Source organism: Ambystoma mexicanum, chromosome 3q (assembly GCF_040938575.1).
Source record: "Ambystoma mexicanum isolate Mex_15411 chromosome 3q, UKY_AmexF1_1, whole genome shotgun sequence".
NCBI classification, from domain to species: domain Eukaryota; kingdom Metazoa; phylum Chordata; class Amphibia; order Caudata; family Ambystomatidae; genus Ambystoma; species Ambystoma mexicanum.
The window spans coordinates 1,074,351,370-1,074,366,181 of NC_090926.1; positions in this window are offsets into that span (position 1 = coordinate 1,074,351,370).

Here is a 14,812-nt window from a genome sequence, read left to right on the forward strand (position 1 = left end):
TGGTGGGTGATGTGGTGGCACAGCATGGATCATGGGGCTGTGCATGGCCGGAGACCACTGTCCATGGCTGCCCTGGTCGGATGTGTCCCGCTGAGGTGTGTCCTGTGGGGTGGCCTGCGGGCTTGGTGTGTGCACTACAGGCTCTGAGTGGACAAGTCCTGCATCGCCCCCATTGTCCGGGCCAGCTACCTCTTCAACACTATGATCAGCCGAGGCAGCCATCTCCCCAATTGTGCTGGCAGCAGCAGAATGTGTGCCATCCTCCATCCCAGCTGTGTCCTCAGCCAGTGTGGATGGTGTGTCCACGGATGCAGGTGCAGGTGTCAGCTCTTCCTGTGTACTTGTCTGTGGTGCTTTTTTTGCACCGGTTCTTGGCCCGCTTGAGGTTGATGGACCTGTGCCATCAGATTGCCACCTAGGCATTTTGGCTGGTGTTGTGCATTGTGCACTCCCTTGCGCTTCATCACTGTCAGTATCCGTACCTGTGGGGGCAGAGTGTGGCAGGATATCAGTGATTGTTCCGCTTGCATTGTGCATGCATTAGTGATTGGACATGTGGCGCCATCTGATCAGTTGCATTCGTGCATTTGTAGGGGACTGTGTACATGCAATGTTGAAGAGTGGATTCTGATAGCGTAGTCGTGTCCACATGTACACATTGTAGGGTGCAGTTGCACATTGATGTGTTTTGGGAGGATCGTCCTGGGTGGCACATGCCCATGATATGTGTCTTGTGGGTGTATTTGTCTATGACCGCAACATGCATTGGGATGGGATGGTGGTAGACCCAGAATGAGTACATGGATATGTGTAGGTGTGCATGATGGCCCATTTGTTGGCTGGTGTAGCAGCCACAATTGGGGGAGGGTGATTATGATGATTTTTACTGTTTCAGTAGGGACACTCACCTTCATCTGCCGATGTTGGCACGCCAAATTCTGCTTCACCGACGCCTTCGATGGACTCCACGTCTATGATGGAGCTGCAGGTCTCCTCCCATATGGCCAATTTCAGTGGGGAGTGTGGTCCTCCTCCTGTTGCCAGCCCCTGGCTCCGATTAGCTGACAATATGTGCCGGACTCTCAGCCTGAGGTCGTCCCAACGTTTTTTGCAATCACGCACTGTGTGTGCGGTGGTGCCGACTGCACTTACTTTCTGGGCAACTTCTTCCCAGATGGCCTTTTTCCTGTGCTGGGCTGGACGCCTGAGGTCGTTGCAGAACACCACTTCTGCATTTGCCACAAGGGTTTCGGCCAACATGTTCAGCTCATCGTCTGTAAAACGTGGTTTGCGCAGGCGGGCCGTGCCTCTCCGGGTGGTCTTCGACATGTTGTCAGTGGTGGCCTGGGAGTTGGGGTGTAGAGGGTCCTGTAGGTGGAGGATGGCAACGGATTGTGTTTTTAAAGATAGCCGCCATGGCATTTCCCGTTCCGGCGCAATGACGTTACCTCCGGGTCCGGTATTGACGTACTCGTTATTTGCACTATGTTAATAACGGTAACGGTATTTAGAGGTTGCCGAGGGCGGAGCCGTTCTGTGCGTATTGCTCGATGCCGCTGTGTGGGGGTTTGGGGGTTGTTACCGGCATGCCGGTACGGCCGTAACCGGCATGCAGGGATGCGCGCGCCCGCGCACTCTTGATCATCCGCTATGTGCGGGTTGGTGCCAAGCCGGACATGTTATTACCCCCATGCCGGTTCGGCAAGATTTTTAGCGCCAACCTTCTGATGAGGCCCAATGTCCTCAGAGCCCTAGATCTGGTTGACCTCACCGTCTGCAACTCTCAAAAACTAGTGGCGGTGGCCCTGGAAGCCACCAAGGCGTTTGATAGGGTAGACTGGGCCTTTATGAGTCAAACTCTTGAAGCCTTTTGCATCGGGCCCATGTTCCAGAAGATGATCTTGGCTAACTATCAATCTCTGAAAACTCTTCTTAGAGTCAATGGCGCTCTTTCCAATCCGATTCCACTAAACTGTGGGACCAGGCAGGGGTGCCCACTGTCCCCACTACTTTTTGCTTTAGCTATGGAACCTTTTGCCCAGTGAATCAGAGCCAATCCTAATATCAAAGGCCCTCAGATTGGCCCTACCCAACATAAAATAGCCCTTTACACAGACAATGTCCTGCTCACCCTTTTGGAGACCTTTTCGTTACGCCCTTGCAGAAATAGATAACTATGGGAAGGTCACAGGCTTTTCCATTAATTTTAACAAATCAGTGGCCTTGGGTGTCGGCCTGTCACCTGGTGACTGAGATGCCCTAGCTCCGCTATGTCCGTCCAACGGAAGGAGAAGTCGATTCCCTATCTGGGAGTCCACATCCCTGCAGACCACAAGACAGTATACAAGGCAAACTTTCCGCACTTTTCCGCGAACTGGAAAGAGACTTGAAGAGATGGGCATCGCAAGAAATCTCCTTGATGGGGTACATCAGGGCGAGCAAAATGAATCTCCTCCCCAGATTCTTGTACGCCTGCTCCGCATGACCCGTAACAATTCCACCGGCCACTCTTCAGGGGCTCCAAAAGAAACTGCTCCCATTTATCTGGAAAGGCAAAACAGCTAGGATCCCCTGAAAACAATGCTGGGTAACGCACAGTTGGGAGGATTGGGAGTCCCCAATCTACAGAACTACAAAAAGCGGCTCAGTTAGCCCACACCCATGCCTGGCTGATGACCTCTGGGCGCCTTAGATGGGTGGAGATAGAACAATCTCAGCTACCCCTTCTCCTGTGCTTTCTCCCGCATACACCACCTCAACTTCGGCAGAGCTGGAACGAGTTGCTATGGTCCATGAAAGACACTCTGAGCGCATGGGACTGGGCATGGCGGCGCAAAAAGATCCCGAGGGGCATGGGCCCCTTTTCTCTGGTTTTCATGAAACCCTCTTTCTCTCCCGGAACTAACCCCCACAACTTTAGGAATTGGATCAGGGGAGGCCTGTAATCACTGGGCCAACGTTTTGTGGAAGGTCGCCCCCGAACGTTTGAACAATGCAAGGAAACCTTTCAGTTTAAGGAATCGGACAGATTCTCTTATATTCAGCTTTGTCACTGGTGCACCCACCCCCAAACCCTACAAGCCGCAACGCGCACCCCTCCTTTCTGGAACTAACTGCAAGAACTTCCTGCCCGGGGAAGGTTCTCGGCCCTATACAAATGCTTCTTAGGTGACTTCCTTATCTCCAAGAACCGCACTATGGCTTAGTGGGAGGCGGATCTGGGGCATTCATTAACGGACCAAAACTGGGTCGTCATATGGTCACAAACCCACTCATCGTCCTCCTGCATTACAAATAGAGAATGCGTGTACAAGTGCTTACTACGGTGGTACTACCCTCCCCTGCGGTTGCATCATATGAACCGAGCTTTGAGCCCCTCCTGTTGGAGACTATGTGGGCTCCTTCTTTCACATGTGGTGGTCAAGCCCGAAGGTTCAACTTTTCTGAACACACTGCTTAACCACGATTGCAGACATCACTCAGGTGTTGATCCCGCTTGAACCCGAACCTATTCTCCTGGGTTCTCCGGTCCCAGGGTGCTACCCCAGATCGGGAAGAAAATCTAAACTTCTGACCCAATGTCTATTGGCAGCGCAAATTGTGGTTGCCTGCACATGGAAATCCACTGAAGGGCCTCTTATGACGCTGTGGTGGGGAAAAATGTGGGACATTCTGAATGCGGAAAAGATAACTGCAGCCAGAACCGGACTTCTGCATCGCTTCCAAGATGCCTGGGCTCAATTTCTAGACTATGATAGAAAGTTTCCAGCCTTAACCTACAAGCCCTGGAACACCAAGATACTCCTGGAGGGTACGGAAGCCCCCCGGGCAGAAGAAGAAACCAATACAGGAATGGGAGCGTCAAGCTCCTGAGACCCTATCTAGGGTAGGAGCGCCGGAGGGTGGGAAAAGGGAGGGGGGACGGGAAGATTTAAGAAGCTGTATGCCATGCTATAATGTTATTTGAACTGTAATCACTCTGCCCAGGGGGGATTTGTTAGGCTCACATTCATTTGCATGATGCTATAGTGACTATGCATTCAGGATGGGGAGAATAAAACTAAAGCCATTCTCTTTTTGCATAACATATTTCTATGACAGTGCATAGTTTATTTTGAAAGGCTAGTTTATTATGCAATGTAGTTTGCTTCCAAGGCATTGTTATAAATACAATATTATTTAATCACATGAAATGCAAAGAAAATCCTTAATAAATATCTACCTCAACTAAACCTGGAAAGATATGTTCAGTTGCTTACATTTTCCACATCCCGTTTCCCCATTTAACCAAAGTGCGTGATCCTGGGTAAATCATTTAATTGCACTGTGTCTTATATGCAGCTCTTTAAGTGATTCACTTCATAGCTTATGTTAATATATTTTTAATTTTTTATTATACAGTAAACATATACGTCAGCTTTTAATACAATTCCAATACACAGTTAATTTACATCAAATTTAGATTTCACAAGAGTACACATGTTGTCAAAAATGTATAATCCTGAAATGTTTTCCTATTGTTTTACAAAATTGCATTAAAAAAATACATGCCTGATCATTTCCAGTCATGAAGATTTCCTAAATACCGTTAAAATTGTACCACAAGCCGGTAAGTACTTCCTCCTGGCATCTCTCGAGGCGGTGTCGCTTAGCATTAGATGTTTTGCCATCTCAATGGAATTTTCACCACATAGTCGACAATGCCTTTCACCCCTTGTTATCCCAAATTATGCTCCTAGTTGTTCGTACATCAATTTAACTGTTAAAGGCATAGTCTAGTAAAAAATGTTATTTCAAAAATAGATAGCCCACATTAAAAAAAAAATACTAGCATCCTCCGTTTTAAAACTTCCTAAAATTTTGAGATATTTAAGCTCAAAAGCAAGCACAAGGGCGCCGCCATTTTGTGAAACGGAGGCCCTCCTGTGCTGGCTTTTGAGGCACTAATGAAGGAAAAGCCAGCCAGCTGTAGTAAATAAAGTCTACCGCTGGGTGGCTTTCCCTTCATTAGTGCCGGGACTCGGAGGACGCGGACCGGAGACCAGAGCAGGAAAGCTGCAGCTGAATCTCGGTAAGTGCTATTTATTTATTTTTACAAAAAATAAGCACTAGTTGCGTTTTTTTTTCTAAGTTTTCCGGGCTGGAGGAGCCCATTAGTGCCGCAAAAGCAAAAGCCAGCACAGGAGGGCCTCCATTTCACAAAATGGCGGCGCCCCTGTGCTTGCTTTTTCGAATTTTGAGCTTGAATAGCTCAAAATTTTACATAGGAAGTTTTAAAACGGAGGATGCTAGTATTTTTTTTTAATGTGGCCTATCTATTTTTGAAATAAAAATTTTTACTAGACCATCCCTTCCCAGATGTAATAGTTGCCTAAGAAATGTTCAACATATTGTGGTGCACCTACGCACTCAAGAAAGTGCGTTACGTACAGTTCTGCAGATGTTTTGCTTGCAAGATCCACTAAATTCTGCTCTCTGCTGCGCGCATGTAGTGTTTCCAGCAGTGTTTCCCGCATCCTGCTCTTAAGATAAGGTAACGTCAGGATATCACAAGGGAACCTAAGAATCCACAGCCTAGAGTTGTCAGCAAGTCTAAAAACAACACTAGTTTCCAAGAAAATGTTCCTATTTATCAATACGTCCCACAGAGAGCACTGCAATGTGCCTGGGAATGCATTCCAATACATGCGTGAGCAACATAGGATCATCATGGCAGCAAGGCACACAATGTTAAATTCCAAGAAAAAATCAACTCTACCGGTGTATTTTTGCTCAATCGCAAGAATCTCTGCAGGCTGCATCTCTCCAGTAGCGCTAGATTTGAGATCCTCTTTAGTCCCCAGAAGTCAACTCCATATATTATGATAGGCAGAATCTTAGAGAGGTACAACTTCATGATGATCCCTACCGAATGTCCTCCCGCTTCTTGAGACAGAGACTTGATAGCACCCGCTACCAGTGCTGTCTTGAGCTGGACCTGTTGAAGGAGTAAATTACCATCCAGTTATGAATCAAAAAATCACTCCCAGGTATTTGGATTGGGCCACCATTAAATGTCCACTTCCACATCCTGCACCCCTCAATAGTGTGATTTTTTGGAGTGATCACCATGATCTTGGTTTTACTAATGCCAATCTTCAGTGAATGGAACACTGTGTATTCAGGTAAGCAATCCAACAAAGCCTGAAATCCCCTCTGTGTTAAAACCAGCAGGGCCAAGTCGTTGCCATAAGCAAGCCTCTGTATACCGGCACTACCCAACTTGGGGTGGGAGGTGGGTTCGAAATGGAGTTCATAAACTCGTCACCCAGATCAGCCAAATAAAGATTAAATAATGTGGGCACAAGTATACAACCTTGTTTGAGACCAGAATATGTGTCAATCCATTTTGTTAAAGCCCTTAAATGATTCATTCGCACTCTTACTTTGGTTTGTTCATGCAATGCGATGATCATGTAAAGCAAACCGCTGGGGATGTTCCATCCTGACAGCTTCGGCCACAGCCTACTCCTATCCACGGAGTTGAAGGCTGCACTATAGACCACAAAGGCCGCGTAAAATTGATTTTTTCCGTATTCGACATGCTTGTTCAATGGTGGTGATTAATGACATTCCATTGTCAGCAGCGCTAGAACCTCTCCTAAACCCAGTTTGATTAAGGGTATGAAGTTATTGCCCAGAAACCAACCATTAACCTCCCCGAGCAGGACTTTGGCAAAGATTTTGGCGGGTGCATCGAGCATTGCCAACAACCGATATTTATGAGGATCTACTCTTGAGCCTTTTATATAAATAGGGACTATAGTGGTATCCCTCCAAGTCATTGGGAGGTGCTGGGTTTTGCCTCTCAAGGAAAAGCCCATGTAAGGCACCTGCCCAGACAAGCGGGTCGTTCTTAATCAATTGATTACATGTGCCATCAGGGGCCAGGGCTCTGGAGGATTGACACATCCCAATGAGTTTAATATGTCTGTATACTCCAAACGATAGTCCCATCATGCTTCGTTAGTATCAATCTTAGGATCAATGGAGAGGAAAGTTTCACCCAGTGTTGCCTCTATGTACCTGACCCAATCTGCCTCCAGTACATCACAAATAATCGTCCTACATCTGTGGAGGAATTAACAATCCTCCAAAAAGTTTTATTATCATTTGTAACACTACTAACCAGTAATCTGTGCCATTTTCACATTCCAGGAAGAATATATGGTTCCTCAGTCACAACCAATATTGTGCACAACTCTTTTTTACGAGTTGTGCATATATCGTCGGTTCATGTGTTTCACATACAATCCCCCCTCAGTTCAGTTGTGAGCTGCCTCTTTCTGTTCCTCAGGCTATGTCAAAGCTATGTCGATGAGCAAGCCTAACATTATTCGCTTCTTGATTGAGTAACCTTCTCTTGCCTAACATGATACTCAAGCTGATCGTCTTCACACAGCTCTCATATCTCACCATTCCATTATTGCCCATTTCTATGGATGTCAAGTTTGTAAGCATTATTTCACACTCAGTTGTAAAACTATTGAGTAGATCACTAGCTACCTCACCCACCACTTGAAGGTTATCGACAGACCAAGTGATGCGATTGTTCTGATGGTTCACAGTGAGCGCCCCTTGTCCGCCACAACAGCTACTGGGTATGGTCTAATTCAAGGCACAAACGAGTGGTAGGTGGTCAGTCTCCTGCCTCTATACAATACACATGTTAAGATTCACCATAGTGTGGCCTGCAGAGTACAGCAAACTAGCCCAACTCTTTCCACATTTACAGCCTGATCTATTCTCCCATCCGGACATGGGTTAGAGCACTGTTTTGAGTCAAACTTGTTGGGTAAGTGATCTTTAGGGATCCTGGCATTTAGGTCACCACATACAATTACCGGTGAACAACACCTTTCGGACAGTAGATACTGTTCTAACTCCTTGAAAATATGTTTGTGCTCAATGATAGATGGGGGGGTCATATACTGTAATTATCATGAGTTCTTTCCTAGAATGCCCAGCACCATCTTTTTCAGCTGGTATTATGTTATCTGCCAGTAGGTAGTTTGAGTTGATGTTAACTTCAGTCAGTTGGAGTGGATGGTTAACCTCCAAGACAGGACCCCCCTTTGGCCTATATCTTGGTCCCAGGATAGCTTGTTTAGTAATACATTCCCACCCATCGACAGCAAGCGGAGTTACTAACCATATCTCCTGCAGGGATATGATACTGAAACTGTCAATAGCCTGAAAGAGACCCTTTGGTGCAAATAGGTTTTAGTATCCCCTAGTTTGCCATGATAGCAAAAAAGAACATTGACTAGGAGAAAGAGGACAATTTCTGACATAATGTTTCAAGCAACCATTCCCAACCATCCTTCTCCCTGCTTAGTTGTTGGACACGATAACCCTGTCGCATATTTTCAAATCGTGGCTGCAGTACAACTTTAGCCATCTCTCTACCACCAGATTGTACTTCTTTTGTCTCCCTATCAGTGAGTTGGACATTTCCCTTTTCCCGTATAATTCCTTGACTGCTTAGGCAAGGTGTTAAGTTATGTCCAATATTGAGAAAGTCCTTAACCTCTATGGGCGAGGATTCATACCCTAACTTCAAAAGTGCAGTAACATACTGCATGATGTAATCAATGAAATCATTCAATTTTAAAGTGAATAAATGAGATTGCTATGTTTACTATCTTCCCGAATGTCCACGATTTTTATGTCATTGTTGCTAATGCAACAGAGAGGAATTACCCTGTTGATCAATGCTAGAAACCTTGTTCTATTGATGTAGTATTCCTCGCCAGTACCAAGCAAACTACTAACTTTAAGCACGCTACATTTTCTATCGTTTTGCTGTTGGTTTGGTTTCTGGCTCGGTTTAGGTTCATTTGTTTAGGCACAGGGGATCGCTTGTGACGATGCATCACTACGTTTAGTAACTTCTGGACTGTCAGCTAAATGAAATAAACCCTCATGGTCCGATAATATCTCATCGCTACACTCTTTATTTGTAGATTGTTTCTTCATTTGTTCAGAGGACGTATTACTGCCATGTTTTTGGGCCTTAGCGTAAAGACGGAAATCCTTATTTCTTATCGCAATTTGTTGGTCCTTGCCAGCTCTTTCTCCTTTACTAAACCCATATTTTGTTTTATCAGCTCGGGCCGAAGTGTTAGTCACAACACGACGATCCCTACACTTCCCCCTAGTCGGCTTTCTATTGTCCACATTTACAGTGTCACTATCAGGGTGGTCCTTGGCACAGTTCATAGGGTCAACTCTGCCTCCATCTTCGATAGTGAAGGAAATATTAGCCACGCTACCCAGTCTCTGTGTTGGTTGTCTTGACCAGGTCGCCGAGATCCCCCTGTTATGCATGGAGAGCTTGAATAGTGTAAAGATCTCATCACGCGATTGATCACCCACACTATCAATTCTGTTTGCAGTGATAAGTGTTGGTATGTCCCTGATTGGACATGCCTGTGATTTAGGCCTACTTCTCTTAGTGTTCCCATACCTGATAGCCTGTTTGGTCACTTTTTTAGGTTTATGCTTGTACCCATTCTTCACTGTACCCTATCCATTAATAGCTTCTAGACATGGAACATTATGTAAGGAATTGATAGGGATGTTCTCATCTCCCTCGATAACCCCACCATTGCACTTATCCTGTGAAGTCAGCTGTTTGTGTGGGGCAATCATCTCAGTAGAGTAGTGAAATTTCTTTTCAATCATACTAGTGTGATCATGGCATTTAGTATCAATGAAATCGCAATGATGCCCAAGTCCCTTTAGCAGCTCTGCCTGTAAATCCAGTTTCTCTGCCAAATGATCACATTTTCCCACCAGTGTAGTCAGCAGATTTTCAAAAATGCCAAACATCACCATAGAGGAGCAACTTCCATTGCCATTACAAAGGATACTATTGGTGTTAAGTGTTCCACCATCAACCCCCACCACCCCTGCAGATTCCACAATCTTCTCATCAATATTACTGCTTTCAAACAAACAGTCTTCTATTGCGGGAGACAGGGTATAAAGTAATAGCAGGTGCTGGAAAGCATGTAGGTCAATGGAATTACCAACAATCCTCTTGTGTGACCCTAGAATCCGACTCCCCAGTGTAGTAATTGCAGGACAACTGTCAACCGGTGCTAAGGGTAGTTCATCAGGCAAGTTAATCAATGTCTCTTCCTCACCAGCGCCTTTCTTAAGTTCAATACATTGATCACTGCGAGCGGGGTGCCGGTAATCACTAGGGCTAAGGCACCCCACCAGAGTATGAAATTGCTACCCGGTCATAGCCGGTCGTATGGATGCCAATATATATTCAATTGTTTTTTAACCAAGGCACAGCACAGACACCTCAAGCTTGGCCATCAGCTCTGAGCAGACATCTTCCGCACTAGGATCTTTTCAGACAAGGAGGTTTTGGCGGCTACAAAAAGTTTAAAGGCAGCATCGCCCAGCTTGCCTATCCCGCTTTCAATTTTGAAAAATGTCTCTGATGACATTGTTCTGTGGCTAGCTAGAGCTGTTAATGACTCCTTTTCATCAGGGATGATCCCTGACAATCTTAAGCAGGCTCTTGTAATTACGTTGCTGAAGAAGCCAGGTCTGGACCCGTTAGTCCTATCCAACTTGTGTCCTATTTCTCTGTTTCCTTTCCTAATGAAACTGCTTGAGTACTTGGTCTCCCCACTCCTTAGTGCTTTTTGGAATCATCTGGCTTCTTTGATCCTTGTCAATCAGGTTTCACCCCGGTCGAGGTACTGAATCAGTGTTGGTATCAGTCATGGATGATCTGTTGCGCTTGGTAGATCGGGAGGGGTTTTGATTCTGTTAGATCTGTCAGCAGCGTATGACACGGTTGACCACCCTTCCCTGGTCACCCGTCTCTCCTCTGCCAGCCTTTCTGGTCAGGTTTTGGCCTGGTTCTCCTCCTTTTTGGTGGGGCGCTCACAATCTGTCTCTCTACCTCCTTTTCACTCCCCTCTTGTCAAATTGCTGTGTGGAGTCCCGAAGGGCTCCTCACTGTCTTCTACTTTGTTCAATATTTATATTCAATCTCTTCTCACCATAATCCGCGCACATGGTTTTTTGTGCTACTCCTATGCCGACGATATGCAAATTATTGTGCGTCTTGACTTAACTCAGCCTGAGACGGCTGGTCGTCTGAGGAGTTGCTTAAAGGTAGTTGCCGATTGGATGGCCTTGAATTGGCTCAATTGAACGGTGAGAAAACTGATGTGCTGGTGGTTGGCACAGCTTAACCCCTCCTTGTTTCGGACCCCTGAGTTCGGGCCTGTGAGCCTTGGTCCTTTTCCCTCTCCCATCTCATCAGTGAAGGTCCTAGTTGCTAAAATTCCGGCCTCACTATCCACGGTTGAACAGGTCTCTTTTTCCTGTCAGAAGGCTCATTTTAAATTACGGACCCTACGGAAAGTCCTTCCTTGTATTGCATCTAAATTCTATGCTCCGGTGGTATCATCCATGATAATTAGTAATATCGACTACTGTAACGCCTTGTATTTAGCTCTCCTGCGACACTTGCTTCATCGTCTGCAGAATATGGCAGCTAGAACAGTACTTCACCCCCCGTTCGGTGCCCATATGACGCTGCTTCTGCGCCACTGCCACTTGCTTCCAGTTGAATAGCGCATAACATTTAAATCACTGTGTCTGGTTCACAAAGCCTTCTATAAAACAGGAGCAGAATACCTTCAAGTAAAGTGTTGCCCCTACAAACCCTGCAGGTCTCTTCGCTCTCAATCTTTGAAAACTGTTCCTGTTCAGCCCCGTAGGGTCAGACTCTGTTGGGTCAGTGGCTGGGCCTTCTCAGTGGCTGCGGCAAAAGCATGGAATTCTCTCCCTTTTTGTCTGCGTGACACTGAGGCCCACCTGCGTGACCTTTCGGCGGGCTCTTAAAACCTTTCATTTTTTTAGTACTTTTGATTCCCCTGGCTGGCTCCTACCTCTACAATTGTAGCGCCAGGATGCCTTCGGCGAACAATGCGCTTTATAAGTATAGATAAGATAAGAGATCAAGGTCCTCTCTAACGGAGAAAAGGTTAGTGATCCTTGCACAGCTCTTACCGGCTTTCTCTGTGTTAACTGATTCATAGATCTTCTGTGGACACAACCTGGTAATCCTGCACTGTGGTGCCTGATCAGTAGCTACAATCATTTCCACAGCGCAAATCAGCACTCGTCTGCAGGCTCCTGCTCCTGTTCCATCGTATTTTCCGGTGCATCCTTTTTGCTTTTGGAACACATCTCCCCCACAAAACGCCGAACGCCTTGACGCCTGACAGCATGACGATGACGCATTTTGCGTGCGAAGCTAGCGTGCCCTTCAGCATCCTAGAATGCTTTTTTATGTTCAAATGTGCGGTTCAAAGAGCGTTGCGCTGTTCAGCCCCGCAGTCACCGCAGTGCAGCTGGTATTGGTAGTCCAAATGCCGGTACTCACAATTGCTCTTAGTTTCAGTAGAAAATGCATCCGGTTTCACCATTTAACCAAAGTGCTTGATCTTGGGTAAATAATTTCATCGCATTATGTCTCATTTGCAGCTCTGTAAATGATTCACTTTAAAGTTTATGTTAAAATATCATGCTGTTATTAAAAAAAAAACTAATGACTATAGAGTTGCTCCATATATACTAATAGTGTAATTAAGGGATTTATAGGATGTCGGACTGGGCCATAAAACTGACTCGGGCACCAATGAAAAAGTGGCCTACAGTTGTTCATTCCTTTTGTGACACTGTTTGACTAATACCCAAGGGGGAGTTTTTTTGATAAACTGATGCAAATTGTGCATTTTAAAGACTATTTATTCAGCAACACTAGTCAAAATACTAGCCACATAGTGAAGTAACTCATCAAAATCGTCCACATTGGCCAAAAAAAGTGTGTCACTTTGACTAAAAAAACGGTAAAACACCAGCATTTTGTGCTTTTTGTTCGGCCCTGGTCCTACTGCCCTATAGGCCAGGTTGAGCCTGATAGGAGGGACTGGATTTTTCTAAAGGATAATAAGAAAGCTGTTTGTGCTTGATAGAAATAGGTAAGGGTGGCATGATTTTGCATTTCACGATGGTGAAGTATTTTATATACACACGGTGTGAACAGTTAGATGTGTTTTCATTATGAAAGGACGTAATGTTAGGAACGAAGTAAAATCCTTTAATGACCTGCACCCTTCTTTAATTGTTAATACGACATTGGTTACGGTACAAAACGAGGATAATGGCGACAGGATATTGCACTTAACAATGTGCAAAGTATATTATACAGTAGTTTCTATTTTGGGGTATTAAAGGGTCTGTGCACAATCGGATGCTGGGGAATTGTTGGGATGCATGGGCAATGTCCCAACACGGAAAAGGGTTTTACGCTACGTAAGTTGTATTAGCCTATGGTGCGGTTAGGAGATTTGGGATATATCTATTACTTTGTATCTAGTTTTTAATACATTTTCGTTTGCATCAGGTGGCAACATATCAGGCAACAATGCAATCACAATGTTATCTGTGGGGGACAATTTTGGGGCAACTTTGTAGCACCTAGAGTGAAGTGCGAGGAGCACTGCACTTGGGAGAGAAGGGGTTTGTCAATAGAAAAGCGGTAATCTTATGAAGTGAACATGTGGGGACTTGAGATGACATTGGTTAAATATGAACTTAGAATATTATGATGTTATGAGTCTTACTGTCTGTACTTAAACACTTAGAAGATTGCAGTCACAGAGTTTATTTTGTCATTTTGTAATAGTCTTTTTAAAGACTATTATTTAATTTTTCATTAAAGTGTTTTTGGTTATATATAAACCTTTTAACACTGCCGAAAACGCAATATCACATATAAATATCACAGTATATTATCAGGTTAATATCAATCAACATTTGAAGAATTCACAAATATTTGTTAGCACTGTTATACAATCACATTATACATATCTAATTCATTACAGCCAAATCATCTCTGAGTATATTTATTTTCTTGCCTTAAAAGAAGACTATATAGAATCAGTCCACTGATATTATCCTTTATCTTTCCAATTAATTCCTGCCAAATATAATAAACATTAGAGTTTAAAACATGGTTCTGTGCCAAATAAATATATGATCATGATTGGTCACTCTCTAAAAACCTTATATCCATGGTGTTCCGATATCCCTTGTTGTACAGTTCTACCAGCTTTTCACAATCAATAATCAGGTGTCTAGATGTCTCTATCTCTTCATTACATAAGCGACACAGTCTAGCGAATGTCACAAGTTGTTCTAATCATAACAAATACATGAACCTTTTGACCTTTGCATTCTACTCTTTGACAATATATTTAAATTGGGTATTCACTAGGAACCCCTGATTAACAAAATTAGCATATGTCCTTCTGTTACTTAATATCCTCGTATTATTGTTCCTATCCCAAATGTGTGCTTTTTGTTTGAGGTCTATGATAGCTATCCCTAGATTAATTGGGTAACATTATGCCCTATTTCATCAAGGAAGCAATTAGTATCCAGGAACCAAGATTTAATTGGTATCGGAACCAAACTGGGATTTAACATACTGGAAAAGTATGAGTGCATATATTTTTCATGATCTTATTCCATTCAAATCTTAATTAACAGAATCCCCATTGCAATCGCTTTTGTGGTGTTCATGGCCAACAGTCCAAATTTGCAGCGTATTGCATCTATTGGAGTAGAATTCAATAGCCCTAGTGTAGAACGCCAAAGTGTACCTTCCAACTTGGATTAGCAAGTTGCTTCTTTATCTGCGTACATTTCCAGACCATGTGCAGCGCTT